We start from the raw sequence: 9,886 nt of genomic DNA, 5'->3' as shown, positions 1-9,886 counted from the left end.
TTCTGGGTGGTCCATGGAACCCGAGCGAAGTCGTTCACAATAATCTTTAGGTCACAAAATCAGGATCATACATCTGGTATCATAGATTTACTCTTTGAGAATTCAAATTTATAGCTTCATGAAAACTGCTGTTGCAAGTGAGCAGAGAGGGTCAGGGACCATTGACCGCTAGATTGATTCATCCCGAAACCACTTGGAACGACAAACCTTGATCTGGTCGCAGTATTCGAAGGTCTTACACAGCTAAGTTTCGACCGACTTAGTCTATTTCCGTGTTTTATAATATGAGAACCAAGCAATTCAAATGTGGAATAGTTTGAATTGAATGATGTTTCCACCTTCCTCCTCAGGGATTGGGTAAATAAAAATCACAAAGAACACAATTTGGTGGGTAAAATAAGCACTTGTCTCCCTGGCGATTTTCAAATTAAGTTCAGCAATTTCGCCCTGACCAAAGATGGTGTTATCACCGTACACAAACCCTGGTCGTCCCCCCACTCACCCTGAGACCTGCGAAGAACCGCCCCCCCCCCCAAAAAAATCAATCATGCTGCATTTTTCGTGGCGGTCTCGACTGTGTCAGGGACGACAGAACCCGGGTTTGCGCAGCCAGAACTATGATAATACTTATATTACCACCAGACATAATCCGCCGGTCACATTCTCCTTGACCATGTGGACACACGGCGACGGGGGACTTCAACACGGACGCATCACATGCTCATCAAGGAGCGACACGGAGGAACTGTGGTTGATGCCGAGTAGATGCCGGCCCTTTTTCAAATTTTCCACTTTCAACACATTCCACCATCCTGGACATTCAAACTACCGTATTTCCTTGAATTTCCGCCGGGGCGCTAATTAATTTAAAACCTCTTCTCACCCTGGCACTTACCAAAGGCATGTAGTAAAAAATGTTAGTGTGATGTAAGGATACCATCATGAAAAGCACATTTAATTTAAAAAAAAACCGTTATTATCGTCTTACCTTTACCTATAAATGAAGTCCATGCCAGCTCCTTCTGATCAAAAGCATCGATAACTTGTTTAGTGAAGTGAATTATATTTATATAGCGCTTTTCTCCAATGACTCAAAGCGCTTTACATAGTGAAACCCAATATCTAAATTACATTTAAACCAGTGTGGGTGGCACTGGGAGCAGGTGGGTAAAGTGCCTTGCCCAAGGACACAACGGCAGTGACTAGAATGGCGGAAGCGGGAATCGGACCTGCAACCCTCAAGTTGCTGGCACGGCCACTCTACCAACCGAGCTAGTCTTCCTTATCTTTCTTCAGTTTTAAAAGTCTCTCTGTCTCGATGGAGATCTTCCTTTATTGAAAGTCCAGTTTAGAAAACTGCTACCAGACCGCTGCTATCAGTTAGCCCGGCTCCTCACGTGTAGTGCGGGCGACGACAGAATTATCCTCGGACAACTCCCCCTCCCGCTCTGCCCCGTGGCTGATCTCTTTATCCCACCGCTGCCACCAGGAAGTGTTATTGTATAAATAATAAACTGGGTATTTAGGACTGGAACATGCTTTATTTCAGCCCGGTTGTTTACATAGCCAGCATAAAAGTAGTGGTGTTACATCCTAAAAGGTCTGTCGTGCACCACCCGCGTCATATCAGTTCCCAGCACATATCACGTCACTCGTTGTCACTTCTTCTGCGGCCGAGTAGTCGCAAGAAGGATCACTAGCGCCCTCTACCACCAGGAGGCGGGAGTCATTTAATGACTCAAATTTGACACACGCAGCTACGGTATATAAATAAAACATAGCTGCTTACTGTTCTTTTTAGCATATTCAATAGCTTGGACCTTAATTCCTACTGAATAGCTCTTAATATTCTTCCCTTTATGCGATTTTAAATTATTGAAATCAGCCTCTTTTATTTTGAAAATGATGACAGGAGAAGTGTCACTTATGACATCATGAGTTTGACCCGGCGGTTATACTAAGCATGTGCTAATTATTTTGCTAAGCGAGTTTGACCCGGCAGTAATTCAAGGCAGGCGCATACTTTATACCCGGCGGCAATTCAAGGAAATTAAGTTAAAAAAATAGCGGGAATTCCCAGTAGTCCCGTTTTTTTCCGATTCTTTTTCTGTCGACTACCCCTTCCACATTTTTCAACCCACTTTAACCGTTCCACCCTCAAACATTCCTCTATTCATCAGAACAAAAAAACGAAGAAAAAAAATTTTAACTGGAGAAATTCCCGAAAATCCTGGAATTCCTTAATACCATTTCCCGTTTAAAAATGTTACTGCTTCAAAATTTCTCGACCGATTTTGAAAAATTATAACCCCAACCATTTCAACTCATTCAGAACATTCAAGTCTTTTAGAATAAAAAAAAAATAAATCCTGCTTGTCCTCAAAATTCCATGAAATTTCCAATTGAAATGAATGAGACTTTTGTCTAAGTTCCACAATTCCCACATTTTTCACCCGATTCAAACCCTTCCAACTTCAAAGTATTCAATAATAATGATAAACAGATGCATTTTGGTGTAGAAAACATACGTGTGAAAGCTTTGGAGCATTCACACAATAAGTTGAATAATAATAATAATAAATAGATTAATGTTGGTGTAGAAAACCATATGTGTGGACTCTTTGGAGCATTCACACAATAATAATAATAATAAAAAAAATAATAAATACATTAATTTTGGTGTAGAAAACCACATGTGTGAATGCTCCAAAGCATTCACACAATAAGTTTAATAATAGTAATAATAAGGTGAATTTTGGTGTGGAAAACCATATGTGTGAATGCTATGGAGTATTCACACAATAAGTTGAAGTTGAATTAATAAATGAATTTTGGTGTAAAACACTTTTGATTTAGAAAACCATAATTGGGAATGCTTTTGGAGTATTCACACAATAATAATAATCGATCCATCCATCCATCCATCCATCCATCCATCCATCCATCCATCCTTTTTCTACCGCCTGTCCCTTTTGGGGTCGCGGGGAATAATCATAATAAATAGATGTAAATACATCAATTTTGGTGTATAAAACCATATGTGTGAATGCTTTGGAGCATTCCCACAATAAGTTCAATAATAATAATAATAAATACATTAATTTTGGTGTAGAAAAGCATATGTGTGAATGCTCCAAAGCATTCACACGAGAAATAATAATAGATTAATTATGGTGTAGAAAAACCAATATGTGAATGCTTTGGAACATTCACACGATAATAATAATAATAATAATAATAATAATAATAATATTAATAATGATTATAAACAGATGCATTTTCGTGTAGAAAACATAAGTGTGAATGCTTTGGCGCATTCACACAATAAGTTGAATAATAATAATAATAATAATAATAATAATAATAATAATAATAATAATAATAATAAATAGATTAATTTTGGTGTAGAAAACCATATGTGTGAATGCTCCGAAGCATTCACACAATAAGTTGATTAATACAAATAATAAGGTGAATTTTGGTGTGGAAAAACATATGTGAATGCTCCTAAGAATTCTCACATTAATAATAATAGATTCATTTTGGTGTAGAAAACCATATATGTGAATGCTTTGGAACATTCACACAATAATAATAATAATAATAATAAACAGATGCATTTTTCTCTAGAAAACATAATAAGTTGAATAATAATAATAATGATAAATAGATTAATGTTGGTGTAGAAAACCATATATGTGAACGCTTTGGAGCATTCACACAATAATAATAATAATAAATAGATTAATTTTGTTGTAAAAAAAAAACATACGTGTGAATGCTCCGAAGCATTCACACAATAAGTTGAATAATAATAATAATAAGGTGAGTTTTGGTGTGGAAAACCATATGTGTGACTGCTATGGAGCATTCACACAATAAGTTAAATAATAATAATAAATAGATTAATTTTGGTGTAGAAAACCATATGTGTGAATGCTCCAAAGCATTCACACGAGAAATAATAATAGATTAATTATGGTGTAGAAAACCAAATATGTGAATGCTTTGGAACATTCACACAATATGGGGCGGCATCGCTCGGTTGGTAGAGTGGCCGTGCCAGCAACTTGAGAGTTGCAGGTTCGATTCCCGCTTGTGCCATCCTAGTTACTACCGTTGTGTCCTTGGGCAAGACACTTTACCCACCTGCTCCCAGTGCCACCCACACTGCTTTAAATGTAACTTAGATATTGGGTTTCACTATGTAAAGCGCTTTGAGTCACTTGAGAAAAGCGCTATATAAATATAATTCACTAATTCACAATAATAATTATAATAATAATAATAATAATTAACAGATGCATTTTTGTGAAGTTGAATAAATAGATGAATTTTGGTGTAAAACACTTTTGATGTAGAAGACCATAAGTTTGAACGCTTTTGGAGTATTCACACAATAATAATAATCCATCCATCCATCCATTTTGTACCGCTTGACCCTTTTGGGGTCGCGGGGAATAACAATAATAAATAAATGTAAATAGATGAATTTTAGTGTAGAAATCCATATGTGTGAAAGCTCCAAAACATTCACACAATACTAATAATAGGTGAATTTTGGTGTAGAAAACCACATGTGTGAATGCTCGAAAGCATTCACACAATAAGTTGAATAATAATAATAAATAGATGAATTTTGATGTAGAAAACCATATGTGTGAATTCTCCTAAGAATTCCCACATTAATAATAATAGATTCCTTTTGGTGTAGAAAAACATATGTGTGAATGCTTTGGAACATTCACACAATAATAATAATAATAATAATAATAATAAACTGGCCCTGCGATGAGGTGGCGACTTGTCCAGGGTGTACCCCGCCTTCCGCCCGATTGTAGCTGAGATAGGCGCCAGCGCCCCCCGCGACCCCGAACGGGAATAAGCGGCAGAAAATGGATGGATGGATGGATGGATGGATAATAATAAACAGATTCATTTTGGTGTAGAATGCTTGGTGAAGAATGCGTTGGTGTAGAATGCTTTGGTGTAGAATTTCGTGTGAATGCTTTGAAGCATTCACACAATAAGTTGAATAATAATAATAATAATAAATATATTAATGTTGGTGTAGAAAACCATATGTGAGAAGGCTTTGGAGCATTCACACAATAATAATAATAAAAACAATAAATAGATTAATTTTGGTGTAGAAAACCATATGTGTGAATGCTCCGAAGCATTCAAACAATAAGTTGAATAATAATAATAATAAGGTGAATTTTGGTGTGGAAAACCATATGTGTGAATGCTATGGAGCATTCACACAATAAGTTGAATAATAATAATAATAAATAGATTAATATTGGTGTAGAAAACCATATGTGAGAACGCTTTGGAGCATTCACACAATAATAATAATAATAATAATAATAATAGATTAATTTTGGTGTAGAAAACCATATGTGTGAATGCTCCGAAGCATTCAAACAATAAGTTGAATAATAATAATAATAATAAGGTGAATTTTGGTGTGGAAAACCATATGTGTGAATGCAATGGAGCATTCACACAATAAGTTGAATAATAATAATAATAAATAGATTAATATTGGTGTAGAAAACCATATGTGTGAATGCTTTTGAGCATTCACACAATAAGTTGAATAATAATAAATGGATGAATTTTGGTGTAGAAAACCATATGTGTGAATGATCCTAAGAATTCCCACATTAATAATAATAGATTCATTTTGGTGTAGAAAACCATATGTGTGAATGCTTTGGAACATTCACACAATAATAATAATAATAATCAGATTCATTTTGGTGTAGAATGCTTGGTGAAGAATGCTTTGGTGTAGAATTACGTGTAAATGCTTTGAAGCATTCACACAATAACTTGAATAATAATAATAATAATAATAAATAGATTAATGTTGGTGTAGAAAACCATATGTGAGAACGCTTTGGAGCATTCACACAATAAAAATAATAATAAATATAATCAATTGATTCATTTTGGTGGAGAAAACCATATGTGTGAATGCTCCGAAGCATTCACACAATAAGTTGAATAATGATAATAATAATAATAAATAGATTAATGTTGGTGTAGAAAACCATATGTGTGAATGCTTTTGGAGCATTCACACAATAATAATAATAGATTATTTTGGTGTAGAAAACCATATGTGTGAATGCTTTGGAACATTCACACAATTAATCCCTTCTGAACTGAATAACTGACTGAATTGTCACCTCTTTCTTGGCCTCTGTCTTTCATCTGGCATGCAGGCACACAGTTTCAAAGCTCTGTCAAGTACCACAAAAAAAAAAAAAAGGTCATTCACTTTATACAATAGAGGTTGGCAGTTAATGGCCGCTGGGGGGCCCCTGGCCCGTGTTGGGGGTCCTTGTCGAGAGAGGCCAGTGGGCGGGGAGCTGTTGTTCTGCCTTTTTTCCCCAAAAAGTCCTGCTGTGATGTGCAGCAGAGGCACACGCTAACGCAGGGGTGTCCAAACTTTTTCCCCTGAGGGCCGCACACTGAAGAATCAAAGCAAGCGGGGGCCATTTATTTTAAAAAACAGTACAATATATGAATAAAAAATATACATTTAGGCCTCCACTCAGGCTTGATCCCGGGGACCTCAAAGGGTTTTGGTAAAAATAAAATGTTAAAAATGTGTCATTATTCAGTGTTATTATCCATCCATCCATCCATTTGCTACCGCTTATTCCCTTCAGTGTTATTATGTTTATTATTATTCATGTTTTAAATCTCTAGATCGACATTAGGTCCATCTGTTAATATGACGTCTTTAAAGATTTAAGTTGTATGCTCTTTTTGTCAAAGAGAACCATGTTTTTTATTGAAAAAAACACAAAATAAAATTTTTAAGTAGAATGTCTAATTGGCGCCGTAAAAATGTCAACAACACATAACACCTTTGATTTTAATTCACTATTATTTTTTGTGCAATGACACTTAAAAACAAAACACACTGATCCCAAGGGGTCCTAAAAAAAACAATACTTGTTTTTTGTTTACTGTTTTTTTTTAACACAATGGTCTCGAGATCAACTTCAGATCCATTCGTCAATTATATATTTTTTTGTCGTTCATGTTTTTTGTTTGTTTTGTTTTAGGCCTTTCTTTGAAAAAAAAAAAACAGCTCAGTTTTGTCAGGACTTGGACTGGGACGTGGATTGTTTCCTCGACGCAAAAGAAAGTTGGCACGAGCGAGACGTGAATGTGAGTAAATTTTTTATTTGTACACTAATAAACTACAAAAGGGGAAACAAATGGCGAGCACAAAGGCGGAGAACAAACTTGACTAATGGAAAAACAAAAGACCAGCATAAAGGCTACAAACTACAAACATGAAACAAGAAAACTTGCACTGTGGCATCAATAACAAAAACTTGCACTGTGGCATTAATAACAAAAAACTTGCACTGTGGCATGAATAACAAAAAACTTGCACTGTGGCATGAATAACAAAAACGTGCACTGTGGCGTGAATAACAAAAACTTGCACTGTGGCATAAATAACAAAACTTACGTGGCGTGGAGAAAATGAACAGCATAGCACGGCATGAAGCAGAAGAAGAATATGGGATACGAAGTTGCCAGGCTGAATACTTGGCAACTGTAGGTTTAGATAATACCAGTGATCATTACAAACAGGTGTGATGGCTGAGGACAAGGTGAAAATCAATGAGTTGGCATGGAGATAAGAGATATAAGGAAGTGCAAAAACGGGATACAAGTGTCCAAAAAAATAACCAAACATGTCTATCTGTGTTGGCCTTGCGATGAAGTGGCGACTTGTCCAGGGTGTACACCGCCTTCTGCCCGATTGTAGCTGAGATAGGCGCCAGCGGCCCCCGCGACCCCGAAAGGGAATAAGCGGTAGAAATGGATGGATGGATGACAAAAACAAAACATGATCTTATGGGCGTGACAAGTTTTTTATATGGCAAACACAAAATATGCAACATTTGCCCCCCCAAAAATATCTCAAAGTTGAATATTTAATGTGACGTAATCGCAGCCTTGAATTGGTCAATAATTCATTATTGATTTTGATTCACTATTTTTTTTATTTTTTAGCATAGTTCGGTTGGTAGAGCGGCCGTGCCAGTAACTTGAGGGTTGCAGGTTCGATTCCCGCATCCGCCACCCTAGTCACTGCCGTTGTGTCCTTTGGCAAGACACTTTACCAACCTGCTCCCAGTGCCACCCACTCTGGTTTTAAATGTAACTTAGATATTGGGTTTCACTATGTAAAGCGCTTTGAGTCACTAGAGAAAAGCGCTATATAAATATAATTCACTTCACTTCACTTCAAAAACTTGCACTGTGGCATGAATAACAAAAAACTTGCACTGTGGCATGAATAAGAAAAACTTGCACTGTGGCATGAATAACAAAAACTTGCACTGTGGCATAAATTACAAAAATTACATGGCGAGGAGAAAATGAACAGCATAGCATGGCATGAAGCAGATGAAGAATATGGGATACAAAGTTGCCAGGCTGAATACTTGGCAACTACAGGTTTGAATAATACCAGTGATCATTACAGCCCGAAATGAAAACGCTCTATAGCCCGCAGACTTTTTTTGGGCTTTGGGAATCACTAATTAGCCGGAGTCTTTTGAACGCAGACTTCTTGCCGGGACATATGGTACAATACAATCGGCAAGATAGGATGGAGCTAGACCGTGTAGTATTTTATACGTAAATAGTAAAACCTTAAAGTCACATCTTAAGTGCACAGGAAGCCAGTGCAGGTGAGCCAGTACAGGTATATATGTATGTATATATGTATATAAAGGTATATACAGTACAGGCGTAATGTGATCAAACTTTCTTGTTCTTGTCAAAAGTCTTGCAGACGCATTTTGTACCAACTGTAATCTTTTAATGCTAGACATGGGGAGACCCGAAAATAATAGGTTACAGTAATCGAGACGAGACGTATCAAACGCATGGATAATGATCTCAGCGTCTTTAGTGGACAAAATGGAGCGAATTTTAGCGATATTACGGAGATGAAAGAAGGCCGTTTTAGTAATGCTTTTAATGTGTGACTCAAAGGAGAGAGTTGGGTCAAACATAACACCCAGATTCTTTACCGAGTCGCCTTGTTTAATTGTTTGGTTGTCAAATGTTAGAGTTGTATTATTAAATAGAGGTCGGTGTCTAGCAGGACCGATAATCAGCATTTCCGTTTTTTTGGCGTTGAGTTGCAAAAAGTTAGCGGACATCCATTGTTTAATTTCATTAAGACACGCCTCCAGCTGACTACAGTCCGGCGTGTTGGTCAGCTTTAGGGGCATGTAGAGTTGGGTGTCATCAGCATAACAGTGAAAGCTAATACCGTATTTGCGTATGATGTCACCTAGCGGCAGCATGTAGATGCTGAAGAGTGCAGGGCCAAGGACCGAACCCTGGGGAACTCCACACGTTACCTTAACGTAGTCCGAGGTCACATTGTTATGGGAGACGCACTGCATCCTATCAGTAAGTTAAACCAAGACAAGGCTAAGTCGGACATATCAATTCGTGTTTTGATACGTTCTAATAAAATATTATGATCGACGGTATCGAAAGCAGCGCTAAGATCGAGGATATTGGTTTTCACTATGTAAAGCGGTTTGAGTCACTAGAGAAAAGTGCTATATAAAAATAATTCACATTCACAAGAAAGAAACAGCCTGCATGGCAGCTTTGTGTTATTATTAGAGTCAACATTGCAACATTTTCTTCGATACATTTCACCCGTTTGCTCTTTTATACCACTTTTTATGTTTTTTATTTTTTTCCATAGTATTTTTAAAATGTGCCGGGGGACCGTTAAAAATGGCCCCCGGGACCCGGGTTGGGGGTCCTTGTCGAGGGAGGCCAGTGGGCGGGGACCTGTTGGTCTGCCCCCCCC

The sequence above is a fragment of the Nerophis ophidion genome, linkage group LG07 (assembly GCF_033978795.1).
Source record: "Nerophis ophidion isolate RoL-2023_Sa linkage group LG07, RoL_Noph_v1.0, whole genome shotgun sequence".
Lineage (NCBI taxonomy): Eukaryota > Metazoa > Chordata > Actinopteri > Syngnathiformes > Syngnathidae > Nerophis > Nerophis ophidion.
This window is presented reverse-complemented; position numbering follows the sequence as displayed.